Below are 16,560 nucleotides of genomic sequence, written 5' to 3' on the forward strand. Positions count from 1 at the left end.
TACTTAAAAAATAAAAAATAGAATTATTTTCGAGTAATGTATCTTTATCTTATAATAATTATTTTATTTTATTTTAATTTTTCATGTTAGTGCAATGATTGATTTTATGCTTTGTTTAACTAAGGGACCACTCGTGGATTTGGAGTATGCAGTGATTCCTATAGATTAAAAAGAATTTTAGAAGATAGTAGGGCCATTGAAATTTTATAACTGATATAAATTTAAAATCTCAATTTCTTTAAATTTCTTAACGATTGTTACTCAATTTTGATTTCTTTTTCTTTCTATTATTTAATTTTTTTATGGAATACAAAATAAACATTTTTCTCTTTATTTTACTTTTTTTACTGCACTTTTCATTTTTGGCTTTCTACAAAAATTATTATAGATGATTTCAATAAAATAGCATGTTGCTTTATGTTTTGATTTGAATATTTTGCACTATTAAATGTTAAAAAGATCATATCAATAGAGATAAATAGTCTAAAATAACAGACAAAGTGGTGTGCATGATGAAAAAATGGTATAAGAGAAAGCTAATGGAAATACACTGCAAATTTATTGGTAAATGTTGTACATGTCAATATTGACGATTTGAAGCTGGTATTAGATAACAAGAATATAATTGAATGAATAAACTCATAAAAGCCAAGGAACATGTAAACTGGGAGATGCGGTTTTTGAAGAACAAAACAATTAGTCTCAGACATATATTCCAGGATCTATGTGTTATGGCCAAACGTGATAGAAAATTCAGAGCCAAATTAAAAAAGATTAAACCAATTCTGAAAGAAAAATGAATGAGCTGGATGCTACGAGAATGTGATTTACTAAGGAAAATGACATAATGTTGATCAAATTGGAGTGCTTAATGTTAACGATTTTAGAGACAATGGTGAAGTGTGCATGAAAGGCATAAACACTAGGAGACTATCACGAGACTGAACTGGTTCTAAAAGTAGAGTGATGATGTTAGATTTTTCTTTTCTTAGTTGATTTGAATACTATATCCTATCTAATAGTTGGAAGACTTACTCTTCTAATATATTTTTGATATACAGATTGGTCATTCCATTGTTAAAAATTTTGAAAATGAAGGGATAATTTACATCACGATAAAATTTATCCTTTTTGTATTTAATGATGGAGTCCAGGTTATACAATTTTTGAAACTAAATGCTTGGAGCTCAAATCAAGAAAAAATTGGTTGAGAGCAATATAAGATATGTTTAAAGAGAACATAAAATATTAGTATTTTTTTCATTTTTAATAGTCTATCTACCATTGTAAAATTATGTAAAAATCAAATTATTATAAAAAATATTTTACGTATTCTAAAAATTAATTATTATATTATATATATTTATATATTTTAGTTAATAGTTTTTCATTATTTAAGTTAATTGAATATTAATTTTATGTCTTTCAGTTTTAATTAACATATATGATATATCTAACATTTTTTTCAGTATTTATATGCCATGCCTGTGCAATGCACGGGTCGATGCTCATAATGCCATAACTCATTATTCATGTACATAATGTTATTATTTAACATTAACAGTGCCCCAAATTTCAAATTTCAAATTTTTAATTTAAAGTTAAAAATTAAAAATGAATAGTATTCCATCAATTATTTTTGTTTTTATTTTTGTTTTTCTCTTCTTCTCCTTTTTCTTCTCCTTCAATTTCACCACCTCTATTTTTTTCCTCTTCTTCAATTTTTTTTATTATCTATTTTTATTTCTCTCTTCTTCTTCAGATCTCATGCTTACCACTCTCATTTTCGCCTTTTTCCTTCTCAAGCTTTTATTCAAACCCAGAAGCCATCCACTGCTCCTTCTCCTGTCAGTGACGGTACATTATCGTTTTCCACCCTTTTTTCCGTATTCTATTTTTTTGAATCTAGATTTCAACGATCCCTCTTTAATTTCATGCCATATCTAACATCTTGCTTTGTTGCTTATTATGTGTGCTGGCATCTTTTTAGGGTCGTCAATAGATCAAGGGATATCATATGTGCGAGAGAATAAAAGGGTTCTTTCTTTTTTATCTGATTCTATTTTTCTGTTCTCTTATTATTCTTCTTCATCTCATATCTTTTTGTCACCAGACAACCTTTCTTAGTTATTTAGTGATACCATTCCATGACTCAGAACTGAAGGAGGCGCATACCAGAGCGCTAGGGCTCAGGATAACTGCCGCAAGGAGGCGCATTGGATCAACGTCATTGGCGACATTCACAGGAACAGAGGAGATACGTCGAAGCCTTCAAATGGCTCTAAATCCAAATTGATTACGAAGTTCTTCTAAAATACTTGCTGGGAAAGGACTTGCTCCCTACATGCTAATTCCTTGGCGAGATGTACCTTCGCCTCGAGCAGTTCTCTGATGCTCTACCTTACCAGGTAGTACTCTAATTTCTTCTCCATTTTTTCTTTTCAATCTATTCCTCAACGTTGTGAATTTTCCTTTTTCGATTGTAGAAGATGCAGTTAGACCTTGCAAGGAACACCCCTGTTAAGATTTCCTTAGTTTTCTTGCTCTTTGTGGCATCCTTCACTACGTTAGGGCAATCGGTGATGGATTTTGAGTGATTCGAAGAGTAGAGTTGAGGGTTTCTCCATTGGTCTACCTTTTGGTTTGTGTTACGTTTTCAAGTGTGAATGGATTTTCGAGTTTTCCATTGTTCAGGTCACTTTCTCTATCTCTCTCTTTCTCACTCATTAGTTAATGTTTGTTGTAACATTGATGAGCGGATAATTTATACGCTTTTTGGCATTGTTTTTAGGTAGTTTTTAGTATATTTCAATCACTTTTTATTATATTTTTATTAGCTTTTAAATAAAAATAACATTTCTGGACTTTACTATGAGTTTGTGTGTTTTTCTGTGATTTCAGGTATTTTCTTGCCAAAATTGAGGGACCTTAGCAAAAATCTTATTCAGAGACTGAAAAAGGACTGCAGATGTTGTTGGATTCTGACCTCCCTGCACTCGAAGTGGATTTTCTGGAGCTACAGAAGCCTAATTGGCGTGCTCTCAATTGTGTTCGAAAGTAGACATCCTGGGCTTTCTAGAAATATTTAATAGTCCATACTTTGCCCGAGTTTTGATAACGTAAACTAGCGTTTAAACGCCAACTTTCTACCTTATTCTGGCGTTAAACGCCAGAACTGGCATAAAAGCTGGAGTTAAACACCCAAACTGGTACCAAAGCTGGCATTTAACTCCAAGAAAGTCTCTACATGTGAAAGCTTCAATGCTTAGCCCAAGCACACACCAAGTGGGCCCAAAAGTGGATTTCTGCATCATTTACTCATTTCTGTAAATCCTAGGTTACTAGTTCATTATAAATAGGACCTTTTACTATTGTATTTTCATCTTGGTTATTCTGGTTTCCCTTCTGGGGCCGAAGCCAATGACCACCATTATTACTTATGTATTTTCAACGGTGGAGTTTCTACACCCCATAGATTAAGGTGTGGAGCTCTGCTGTTCTTCATGAATCAATGCAAAGTACTACTGTTTTTCTATTCAATTCATGCTTATTCTTATTCTAAGATATTCATTCGCACACAAGAACATGATGAATGTGATGATTATGTGACACTCATCACCATTCTCACTTATGAACGCATGCCTGACAACCACTTCCGTTCTACATGAAAACAAGCTTGAATGTGTATCTCTTGGGTTTTTAATCTAAGATTAAAACCTTCGTGGTATAGGCTACAATTATTGGTGGCCATTCCTGAGATCCGGAAAGTCTAAATCTTGTCTGTAGTATTTCGAGTAGGATCTGGGAAGGGATGACTGTTACGAGCTTCAAACTCGCGAGTGTTGGGCGTAGTGACAGACGCAAAAGGATCAATGGATCCTATTCCAACATGAGTGAGAGCCGACAGATGATTAGTCGTGCGGTGACAGCGCATTTGGACCATTTTCACTGAGAGGACGGACGATAGCCATTGACAACGGTGATCCCCAATATACAGCTTGCCATGAAAAGGAGTATGAATGATTGGATGAAGGCAATAGGAAAGCAGAGGCTCAGAAGGAACAAAGCATCTTCATACGCTTATCTGAAATCCCACCAATGAATTACATAAGTACTTCTATCCTATTTTATATTTTATTTATATTTTAATTATCAAAACCTCATAACTATTTGAATCCGCCTGACTGAGATTTACAAGGATGACCATAGCTTGCTTCAAGCTGACAATTTCCGTGGGATCGACCCTTACTCACGTAAGGTATTACTTGGACGACCCAGTGCACTTGCTGGTCAGCTGCACGGAGTTGTGTGAAAAGTGTGCGATCACGATTCTGTGTACCAAGTTTTTGGCGCCGTTGCTGGGGATTGTTCGAGTTTGGACAACTGACGGTTCATCTTGTTGCTCAGATTAGGTAATTTTATTTTATTTTTAAAGCTTTTTATTTTCGAAAAATTTTCAAAAAAATAAATTATTCTATGACTTCAGAATTTTTAAGAATGAATTCTAGAGTTTCATGATGATTTGTTGAAGTCTGGCTGGTTGTGAAACCATGTCTAAACTTTTGGACCGAGGTTTCAACTTATCATCACAAGAGCTTGTTGATTTCTATCAATCTTGCTGTTGAATGTAATGAACTGCTAAAGCTTGGCTGGCCATTGGCCATGTCTAGTATTTTGGACCGGAGCTTTTACTGAAAGTTTGGCTGGCTAGTAAGCCATGTCTAATTCCTGGACCGGAGTTTTAGACTAACATTGCATGATTCCTGGAATTCTCATTAAAAATTTTGAATTCCTTATTTTCTCTTTTTCCAATTAACTTTCGAAAAAAATACAAAAAAGTTTTATAAAACCATAAAACCAAAAATATTTTGTGTTTCTTGTTTGAGTCTAGTGTCAAATTTGGTGTCAATTGCATGTTTTTCCTTTTCTTGCATTTTTTGAAATTTTATGCATGATGTTCTTTGTTGATCTTCAAGTTGTTCTTGATGATTTTCTTTGTTCTGATCTTTAAACTCTCCTGTTTGGTATATTTTGTTGTTTTTCATATGCATTTTCAAATTGTTATTGTCCCTAGTATACAAACTTCTAAGTTTGGTGTCTTGCATGCATTATTTGTTTTGATATTGATTTTCCATGTTCAGTTCATTCTGTTGTTTTTCTCTCTCATCATTAAAGATTCAAAAATTTTCAAAATTATGTCTTTTCAAGTTAATAATACAGAGAATTGAAGATTCAGAACATACAGCAGAGGAATTACAGAGAAAAAGCTGGACGTTCAAAACGTCCAATGAGGAAGGAAAAATGGCGTTTAAACGCCAGCCAGGGTACCTGGCTGGGTGTTAAACGCCCAAAAGGGTAGTATTTTGGGCGTTAAACGACAGAATGGATACCATTCTGAGCGTTTAACGCCAGGATGGCACAGGAGGGGAGATTTTGTTTTTCAAAATCAAATCTTTTTCAAATCATATCTTTTTTTTCAAATCACATCTTTTTCAATTTTCTTTTTTATATTTTCGAAAATTCCAAAATGATTTTCAAAATCTTTTTCTTATTTCTTATTTTCAAAATTAATGCTAATATTTAATATGATTGATTCAAAAAAATGTCAAGTTATTACTTGCCTATTAAGAAAGGTTCAATTTTTAAATTTTGAAATCATATCTTTTAATTTCTTGTTAGTCAAGTAATCAACTTTAATTTTTAAAATCAAATCTTTTTCTAACTTCTTATCTTTTTAAAATTTAATTTTCAAATATTTTTCAATTAACTACTTGACTTTTTATTTGATTCTAAAAGTTTTCTATTTCAATCATATCTTTTTCAAAACTACTTTTTTTAAAAAAAAATCTCTTTTTAATTAAGTAATTTATTTAGTTTTTAAATTTCATTTTATTTCCCTTTCTAATTTTTGAATTCTAACTACATTTTAAAATAAAAAAAAAATTTTCTTTTATTTTAATTTAAATTCGAATTCTCTCCCCCTCCTCACCTTATTCTATTTAAGGATTAACACTCCTCCTCAATTAGCAATTCGGACTCTCTCTTTCTTCATAAGTTCGATTTCTCCTCTCTACCTCATCCTTCCATTCTTCTTTTCCTCTGACACATTAAGGAATCTCTATACTGTGACATAGAGGATTCCATACTTTCTTTGTCTTCTTCTCTATCATATGAGCAGGAACAAAGATAAAGACATTCTTGTTGAAGCTGATCCTGAAACTAAAAGGACCTTGAAGAGAAAGCTAAGAGAAGCTAAAGCACAACTCTCTGGAGAGGACCTAACAGAAATATTCGAAAAGGAAGCAGACAAAACAAACATGGCCGAACCCAACAACAATGGTGGAGATGCAAGAAAGATGCTTGGTGACTTTATTGCACCCTCTTCTGACTTCTGTGAAAGGAGCATCTCAATTCCTGCAATTGGAGCAAACAACTTTGAGCTTAAGCCTCAATTAGTTTCTCTAATGCAGCAGAATTGCAAGTATCATGGACTTCCATTGAAAGATCCTCATCAGTTTTTAGCTAAGTTCTTGCAAATCTGTAACATTGTTAAGACTCATGGGGTTGACCCTGAGGTCTACAAACTTATGCTTTTCCCTTTTGCTGTAAGAGACAGAGCTAGGACATGGTTGGACTCACAACCTAAGGACAGCCTGAACTCTTAGAAAAAGCTGGTCAATGCCTTCTTGGCAAAGTTCTTTCCACCTCAAAAATTGAGTAAGCTTAGAGTGGAAGTACAAACCTTCAGACAGAAGAAAGGCAAATCCCTCTATGAAGCTTGGGAAAGATACAAGCAATTGATCAGAAGGTGTCATTCTGGTATGCTTTCAGAATGGAGTATCATATGCATATTCTATGATGGTCTGTCTGAACTGTCCAAGATGTCATTGGACAACTCTGCTGGTGGATCTCTTCATCTGAAGAAGACGCCTGAAGAAGCCCAGGAACTCATTGAAATGGTTGCAAATAACCAATTCATGTACACTTTTGAAAGGAATCCTGTGAATAATGGGATAACTCAGAAGAAAGGAGTTCTTAAGATTGATACTCTGAATGTCATATTGGCTCAGAACAAAATATTAACTCAGCAAGTCAATATGATTTCTCAGAGTCTGTCTGGAATGCAAGCTGCATCAGGCAGTACTAAAGAAGCATCTTCTGAAGAAGAAGCTTATGATCCTGAGAACCCTGCAATGGAAGAGGTGAATTACATGGGAGAATCCTATGGAAACATCTATAATCCTTCATGGAGAAATCATCCAAATCTCTCATGGAAGGACCAACAGAAGCCTCAACAAGGCTTCAACAACAATAATGGTGGACAAAACAGGTTTAGCAATAGCAAGCATTTTCCATCATCTTCTCAGCAACAGACAGAGAATTCTGAGCAGAGTCTCTCTAGCTTAGCAGCCATAGTCTCTGATCTATCTAAAACCACACTAAGTTTCATGACTGAAATAAGGTCCTCCATAAGAAATTTGGAGACACAAGTGGGTCAGCTGAGTAAGAAAGTTACTGAAGTCCCTCCTAGTACTCTCGCAGGCAATACAGAAGAGAATCCCAAGAGAGAGTGCAAGGCCATAAATATGCCCCACATGGCCGAACCTGTAGAGGAGGGAAAGGTAGTGATTTCCACTTAGGAAGACCTCAATGGGCGTCCATTGGCCCCCAAGGAGTTCTCTAATAAGGAACCAGAGGAATCTGAGGCTCAGATAGAGACCATAGAGATTCCACTAAACCTACTTCTGCCATTCATGAGCTCTGATGAGTATTCTTCCTCTGAAGAGGATGAAGATATTGCTGAAGAGTAAGTTGCTCAATATCTAGGAGCGATCATGAAACTGAATGCCAAGTTATTTGGTAATGAGACTTGGGAGGATGAACCTCCATTGCTCATCAATGAACTGAATACCTTGGTTAGGCAGAAATTACATCAGAAGAAACCGGACCCCGGAAAATTCTCAATATCTTGTACCATAGGCACCATGACCTTTGAGAAGGCTCTGTGTGACCTGGGGTCAAGTATAAACCTCATGCCCCTCTCTATAATGGAGAAACTAGGGATCTTTGAGGTGCAAGCTGCAAGAATCTCACTAGAGATGGCAGACAATTCAAGGAAACAGGCTTATGGACTTGTAGAGGATGTCTTGGTGAAGGTTGAAGGCCTTTACATCCCTGATGATTTTATAATCCTGGAAACTAGGAAGAATATGGATGAATCCATCATCCTTGGCAGACCCTTCCTAGCCACAGCAAAAGCTGTGATTGATGTTGACAGATGAGAGTTGGTCCTTCAAGTGAATGAGGACTACCTTGTGTTTAAGGCTCAAGGATCTCCCTCTGTAACCATGGAGAGGAAGCATGAAAGGCTTCTCTCAAAGCAGAGTCAAACAGAGCCCCCACATTCAAACTCTAAGTTTGGTGTTGGAAGGCCATCATCATGCTCTGAGTATCTGTGAGGCTCCATGAGAGCCCACTGTCAAGCTATTGACATTAAAGAAGCGCTTGTTGGGAGGCAACCCAATTTTTATCTATCTATGTTAAATTTCAATTTTCTATTGTTATTTTATATTTTCTTTAGGTTGATGATCATGTGAAGTCACAAAAATAACTGAAAAAGCAAAAATAGAATAAAAAATAGCATAAAAAATAGCACACCCTGGAGGAGAAGCTTACTGGCATTTAAACGCCAGAAAAGGGAGAAAATCTGGCATTTAAATGCCAGAAAAAGGGAGAAAAGCTGGCATTTAAACGCCAGAAAGGGAAGAAAAGCTGGCGTTAAATGCTAGAAATAGGCAGTAACCCGGCGTTTAACGCCAGGATTGGCACTCCAATGGGCGTTTACACGCCAAAATAGTGTAGGGATGAGAAATTCTTGACACCTCAGGATCTGTGGACCCAAGAGGATCCCCACCTACCTCAACTCTCTCTCTCTCTTATTCACACCTTCCCATAACACCCTTCCCCAAATACCCCTCACCAATCACCTCCATTTCTCTTTCCCATCATCTCTTCACCAATCACCTCCACCCACTCTTCCCCAAAAACCCCACCCACCTCACAATTTAATTTCAAATACTTTCCCTCCCAAACCCAACCCCTAATACACAAAACCCCTCTCTTTCTCACCCTATAAATACCCCCTTCACCACCTTCATTTTCACACATCATAAACACTACTTTTCCCCCTTGGCCGAACCACTAAACCCCCTCCATCTCCTCTATTTCTTCTTCTTCTACTCCTTTCTTTCTTCTTTTGCTCGAGGACGAGCAAACCTTCTAAGTTTGGTGTGGTAAAAGCATTGCTTTTTGTTTTTCTATAACCATTTATGGCACCTAAGGCCAGAGAAACCTCTCGAAAGAGGAAAGGGAAGGCAAAAGCTTCCACCTCTGAGTCATCAGAGATGGAAAGATTCATCTCAAAGGTCCATCAAGACCACTTCTATGAAGTTGTGGCAAAGAAGAAGGTGATCCTTGAGGTCCCTTTCAAGCTCAAAAAGAGTGAATACCCGAAAATCCGACATGAGATTTGAAGAAGAGGTTGGGAAATTCTCACCAACCCCATTCAACAAGTCGGGATATTAATGGTTCAAGAGTTCTATGCCAATGCATGGATCACCAAAAACCATGATCAAAGTATGAACCCGGATCCAAAAAATTGGCTTACAATGGTCCGGGGGAAATACTTAGATTTCAGTCCGAAAAATATAAGGTTGGCATTCAACTTGCCCATGATGCAAGGAGATGCACGCCCCTACACTAGAAGGGTCAACTTTGATCAAAGGTTGGACCAAGTCCTTATGGACATTTGTGTGGAAGGCGCTCAATGGAAGAGAGACGCAAGAGGCAAGCCGGTTCAACTAAGAAGGCTTGACCTCAAGCCCATGGCTAGAGGATGGTTGGAGTTCATCCAACGCTCAGTCATTCCCACTAGCAACTGGTCTGAAGTTACTATAGACCGGGCTATCATGATCTATAGCATCATGAATGGAGAGGAAGTAGAAGTTCATGAGGTTATATCCCTAGAACTCTACAAGGTGGCGGACAAGTCATCTACTTTGGCAAGGTTAGCCTTCCCTAATCTCATTTGTCACCTCTGCAATTCAGCTAGAATTGATATAGAGGAAGACATCCTCATTGAAGAAGACAAGCCCATCACTAAGAAAAGGATGGAGCAAGCAAGAGAGCCCACTCATGGACCTCAACAAGAGCATGAGGAAATTCCTCATCATGAAATTCCTGAGATGCCTCAAGGGATGCACTTCCCTCCACTAAATTATTGGGAGCAAATTAACACCTCCCTAGAAAAATTAAGTTCCAACATAGGACAACTAAGGGTGGAACACCAAGAGCATTCCATCCTCCTTTATGAAATCAGAGAAGACCAAAGAGCCATGAGGGAGGAGCAACAAAGGCAAGGAAGAGACAATGAGGAGCTCAAGCATTCCATTAGATCTTCAAGAGGAAGAACCAGCCACCATCACTAAGGTGGACCCGTTCTTTAATTTCCTTGCTCTTATTTTTCTATTTTTCGTTTCCTATGCTTTATGTTTTATCTATGTTTGTGTCTTTACTACATGATCATTAGTGTCTTAGTGTCTATGCCTTAAAGCTATGAATGTCCTATGAATCCATCACCTTTCTTAAATGAAAAATGTTTTTAATTGCAAAAGAACAAGAGGTACATGAATTTCAAATTTTAAAGTAGTTTAATTATTTTGATGTGGTGGCAATACTTTTTGTTTTCTGAATGAATGCTTGAACAGTGCATATTTTTGAATTTGTTGTTTATGAATGTTAAAATTGTTGGCTCTTGAAAGAATGATGAAAAAGGAGAAATGTTATTTGATAATCTGAAAAATCATATAATTGATTCTTGAAGCAAGAAAAAGCAGTGAAAAGCTTGCAGAAAAAAATAAAATAAAATAAAAGAAAAAGAAAGAAAAAGAAAAAAGCAAGCAGAAAAAGCCAATAGCCCTTTAAACCAAAAGGCAAGGGTAAAATAAAAAGGATCCAAGGCTTTGAGAATCAGTGGATAGGAGGGCCCATAAGAATAAAATCCTGGCCTAAGCAGCAAAACCAAGCTGTCCCTAACCATGTGCTTGTGGCGTGAAGGTGTCAAGTGAAAACTTGAGACTGAGCGGTTAAAGTCGTGGTCCAAAGCAAAAAGAGTGTGCTTAAGAGCTCTGGACACCTCTAACTGGGGACTCTAGCAAAGCTGAGTCATAATCTGAAAAGGTTCACCCAGTTATGTGTCTGTGGCATTTATGTATCCGGTGGTAATATTGGAAAACAAAATGCTTAGGGTCACAGCCAAGACTCATAAAGTAACTGTGTTCAAGAATCAACATACTGAACTAGGAGAATTAATAACACTATCTGAATTCCGAGTTCCTATAGATGTCAATCATTATAAACTTCAAAGGATAAAGTGAGATGCCAAAACTGTTCAGAAGCAAAAAGCTAATAGTCCCGCTCATCTAATTAAGACTGATCTTCATAGATGTTTTCAGAATTTATTGTATATTCTCTTCTTTTTATCCTACTTTGTTTTTAGTTTCTTGGGGACAAGCAACAATTTAATTTTGGTGTTGTGATGAGCCACTACAACAAATTTGGGCTGAGGCAACCCTTCGAAAACGTTGCCTATAATTAGGAAAAGCGATGCCTTTGATCAAAGGCAACACTTTTCGATAAAACGCAACCCTTTTTGGGGGGTTGGCTATACGGCCATTACCTTTGGTCTAAGGCAACGCTTTTTTGCATCAAAGGGAACCCTTTTCGTGGCAACCTTTAAAAAGTGTTGCCTTTTCTACTAAAAAAAACAACTTCATATAATGGTTGCCTTAGAGAATCCAAACACAACGCATTAATAAATACTTTATTGCAACACCTTTTATGAGTTGTATTTTTTAATACATAAAGTAACACTTGTTTAAATTTTTTTAAGTTGCCTTTCATATACCAAAAGCAACACTTGTATAAATTTTTCTGATTGTTTTTTCACATACCAAAAACAACACTTATCTAAATTTATTTGAAGTTAACTTTTTTTAATACCTAAAACAATACTTTATTGAGTTTTAGATTGTCTTTTTTTATATTTAAAGTTTTTTTTGCTTTTCTTAAATTTATGACATTTGAAGGATATATAACATACTAATAACATTTAAATATTTAAACTCAATTTAATTGATACAGAAAGAGAATAAGCTAATATAGATTGCATATATATAGAAAGATGTTTCAAGTGTCAATTAAATAACTTTCGGATGCACATACTAGTTACCAAGTCAAGTAAATAATAAATATAAATAAATAAAATACATATTTTTCTCAAGATTATAATCTTGGACATAGCGAATCTTTCCGTATAATTTGACATCGTCGGCTTTGCAGTTTTCCAGTTCCACAGTTAATACCCCAATCTTCTCCTTCAACTATCTTAATTTCCTATTAAAAGGTAACGATACATATAGTCAATATTATAGCATCTAATATTTAAAATTTGTATGAAATGATGTTGGACATGTAAAAAAAAAAATTCCATAGATTATTAATAATAAGCATACTTCCTCAGATGTCTCACCACTGCCAGCTTCTGAAAGATCATAGTCATCAAGGAAGTTGCGTTTGTGATCTTTGGAATTGGAACTATAGCCTTATACAAAAGTTAATAACAAGTAACTAGATATATTGAAGAAATTAAAGAGAAGAGAATTTCATCATAACTTTAGCCCTATACAAAAGTTAATAACAAGTAACTAGATATATTGAAAAAATTAAAGAGAAGAGAATTTCATCATAACTTGTAAATGAATAAAAAAGTAAAATAAATAAGGAAATGAGAGGGGTTAATTGTCTATACAGAAGAATATACTAATAGTAGTTTTTGTGGTACTTGTTCCAAACCTTTAATATATCATCTTTCAACTTCTGTATCAATTTTTGTTGCTCATTAATCATTGCTGTAAGTTCTCTATTATCTTCTATTCTGCTATTTCCAGTATGGATGTTTTCTCAGAAAGTGTGACCTAAAAACAATAAAGTAATCAAGATAATAGAAACTTTAAAATACCCAGCAGTAACACTTCAAAATTATCTTTAAGAACAGTCTAATATGCAAAAAATTATTGTTAATTTCACAACATGGACAATGTGTGTAGGAACCATGGGCTTTTTCTAATAAGCCTTGCTTAATGGAAGTTATATTATATAAATGGCTAGATGTATTATGATTTTTCTCTTTTTTTTCCTCTTCTTTTTCTTTTGCAAATTATCTTTTTGTTTTGGAGGGTAAGGGTAGGGGCACAACTGTATGTCCCATTGCAAAATAAACCATTCATACCTTCAACTGTGTTAGCTCGTGCTCCATTTATTTTATAATTCTTAACTTCTTATCAAGCAGAAGAGACTCCATCCTGTTCATTTCCTCCACACTTGTAGCCACTTTCCAGTCTTCAGCCTCAATTGAATTATATGATTATACCCAGAACCTGCATGTAGCTAACAAAAGGTAAAATACATAGATCGATAGACAGTGACACCCAAAACAGAAAGGCCACCAAAATGCACATTAACAAAACCAGAGAAAAATAAATTTACTTGAAAAATCTTCACTTTCTTACGCAAGTCATCTACCATTTTTTTATTGGCCTTGTTAGAAGCTCTTTCTTCATTGCTTCAAGAGCAGCCTCCTATATTAAGTGGAGCACAAAAAAAGCAAGAGCTTAAGGTCGGGAAAAGGAAATAAAAAACACCACATGGCACATAATATAATTAAAGAGAGTACTTTGAGAACAATTATACAGATTTTATTTTTATTTCTAAATAGGAGAAAAATAAGCTAAAGAAAGAATAGATAAAAATATATAGCAATGAGGCATAACTTTTCAATCTCTCAACGAGTTTGAGAGGTTAAACATCTATTAGTCCTAATTCATGTGTCATGTAACTGAATTTGGAGTTCTGTATAATTGCAGCTGATATTTCAACTAGTAATGCATTTGATGAGCACTAGGTTACTTAAAATCCAAAAATGTGAAACTAAAATCTTTGGGTATTCACAATCACTTATGAGATAACATGAACAAACTTGTATTTAGAAGACTTCAACTTATTGAAAATAACCTTTTCATTGAGCATTGCAGTAAGTTTCTTGACATCATTATGTTCTTCTCTTTCATTTGATAAGGTTGTTTCAATATTATGTAGCTCCATGTTCAATTCCGAGATTTGCTTCTTCTTAGCATTTAAAGAATTTTCAAGCACGCTATTTAAGTCTAAATTGTCACTGCAAGATTGCAAATTGGGTAACCTTACCCAGTGAAAGCAAGAACTGCTGTGTGTCCAACAAAGAGAGTAAAATTTACATTATTCTCTATGAACTAGTTAACTCAATCAAAGTGGTCAACAGAACAAACAAACAAAAAACAATAATCGATTCTCTATGAACTAATTAACTCAGCAAATTACAGAAATTAATCATTCTGTAATTTACATTGAAAATGAAGAAATCAAAGGGAAAATACCAGAATCAGCATGGAGAACCAAAGATTGTGGAATCAGTAACAACCAGCGTCCAGAAGTGCACCTTAGTGGAGAAGCCATGGAGAACTTGAAATTCAACAGAAAATCAATCAAACCAGTCCAAACAAATTGAAATTCCAGACCCAGGATAATAGAATGCTTAATTATCTATGAAATAAGATAAATGCTGATAAGAGAATCCTAATTTTAATCTAAATTAACCTAATTAGCAAAAACTAGTTTGACTAAATAAAATTACTAAGTAAAAATTAAAATCTAACTAAAATGTAATAAATTAAATCAGAGAACAGCAAAATGGATTTTTCCAAAAACCTGGAAAGTGAAGAACAGAGTAACAAGAAGGCAGGGGTGAGGAGGTTGCAGCTGAGGGGTGGTCGCCGTATTGCGTCAAAGCTCGCCAGCAAAACAGAGGTTGCTATGGTTCTGTATCTCTGGTTCGCAAAGAGGAGGATGCGAGAAAAGAGAAGAGGAAGAAGAAGAAGAGAAGGGAGAAGGGTTTCTCGCCGGTGGTGGTTCGGCGCAGAACGAGGAGCGCACTGCGCCGTCGCTGTGGAGAAGCCTGCGTGGAGAAGAGCACCGCGCAGTTGCCGTGGAGGAGAGCACCACACCATCGCCGTGGAGGAGAGCACCGTGTGTCGAGTTGCTGTCGCCGTTAGCCTCGTCGATTATTGGAGTTGACAGTGGAGAAAGGAGAAAGGGTTCGTGCATGGTGGGTTACTGGCTAGGTTGTTCGTCCGTGGAAGGCTTAGCTTGGTCATGTTAGGGCTCAGGGCATTTTCTCTGTTTAGATGATGAGCTGATAAACAAATTTGTTTGTTCTTTTTTTTTTTTAAGTTATTTAATAGAGAAAATAATTGGTGGGACTATGATTATAAGTTTTTTTTTAATTTTTAACTATAAATAATTTTAGGCAACTTTTTATAAATGTTATTTATTTAATTTTTTTGACAACTCTTATAAAATGTTATAATTTTATTAAAAAATGTTGTCTTAAAGTTTTTATATTGCAACATTTTGTAAATGTTATTTTAGAGATCAAAGGCAACTATTTTTATTGGTGGCCAAAAATTCTGTTATCTTTGTCCTATTCAAAGGCAACTCATCAAAAATGTTGTCTTTGTCTATCTAAGGCAACTTTTATTAAATGTTGCTTCGAATAAGGGTTATCTTAGACCAAAAATGTTGTAGTGAGCGGATAATTTATACGCTTTTTGACATTGTTTTTAGGTAGTTTTTAGTATGTTTTAATTACTTTTTATTATATTTTTATTAGCTTTTAAATAAAAATCACATTTCTGGACTTTACTATGAGTTTGTGTATTTTTCTGTGATTTCAGGTATTTTCTGGTTGAAATTGAGGGACCTGAGCAAAAATCTGATTCAGAGACTGAAAAATGACTGCAGATGTTGTTGGATTCTAACCTCCCTGCACTCGAAGTGGATTTTCTGGAGCTACAGAACCCCAATTGGCGCGCTCTCAATTGCGTTCGAAAGTAGACATCCTGGGCTTTCCAGCAATATTTAATAGGCCATACTTTGCCTGAGTTTTGATAACGCAAACTGGCGTTTAAACGCCAACTTTCTACCCTATTCTGGCATTAAACGCCAGAACTGGCATAAAAGCTGGAGTTAAACGCCCAAACTGGCACCAAAGCTGGCGTTTAACTCCAAAAAAAGTCTCTACATGTGAAAGCTTCAATGCTTAGCCCAAGCACACACCAAGTGGGCCCGGAAGTGGATTTCTACATCATTTACTCATTTCTGTAAACCCTAGGTTACTAGTTCATTATAAATAGGACTTTTTACTATTGTATTTTCATCTTGGTTATTCTGGTTCCCCCTCTGGGGCCGAAGCCAATGACCACCATTATTACTTATATATTTTCAATGGTGGAGTTTCTACACCCCATAGATTAAGGTGTGGAGCTCTGCTGTTCTTCATGAATTAATGCAAAGTACTACTATTTTTCTATTCAATTCATGCTTATTCTTATTCTAAGATATTCATTC

General features: G+C 35.4%; 1 long non-coding RNA gene across 1 annotated transcript in view; it reads right to left on the reverse strand.

Annotated features, from left to right (window-relative positions):
• The window catches only part of LOC110271850, a 10,279-nt gene extending 1,278 nt beyond the window's left edge, over positions 1-9,001 (reverse strand). Inside the window, exons 1-2 of the long non-coding RNA XR_002362656.1 lie at positions 8,988-9,001; positions 4,116-4,122 (exon numbers count right to left, since the gene is read on the reverse strand). This is a non-coding gene — a long non-coding RNA (uncharacterized LOC110271850). The remainder of the gene's footprint in view (positions 1-4,115; positions 4,123-8,987) is intronic.

This window comes from Arachis ipaensis, chromosome B05 (assembly GCF_000816755.2).
Source record: "Arachis ipaensis cultivar K30076 chromosome B05, Araip1.1, whole genome shotgun sequence".
Lineage (NCBI taxonomy): Eukaryota > Viridiplantae > Streptophyta > Magnoliopsida > Fabales > Fabaceae > Arachis > Arachis ipaensis.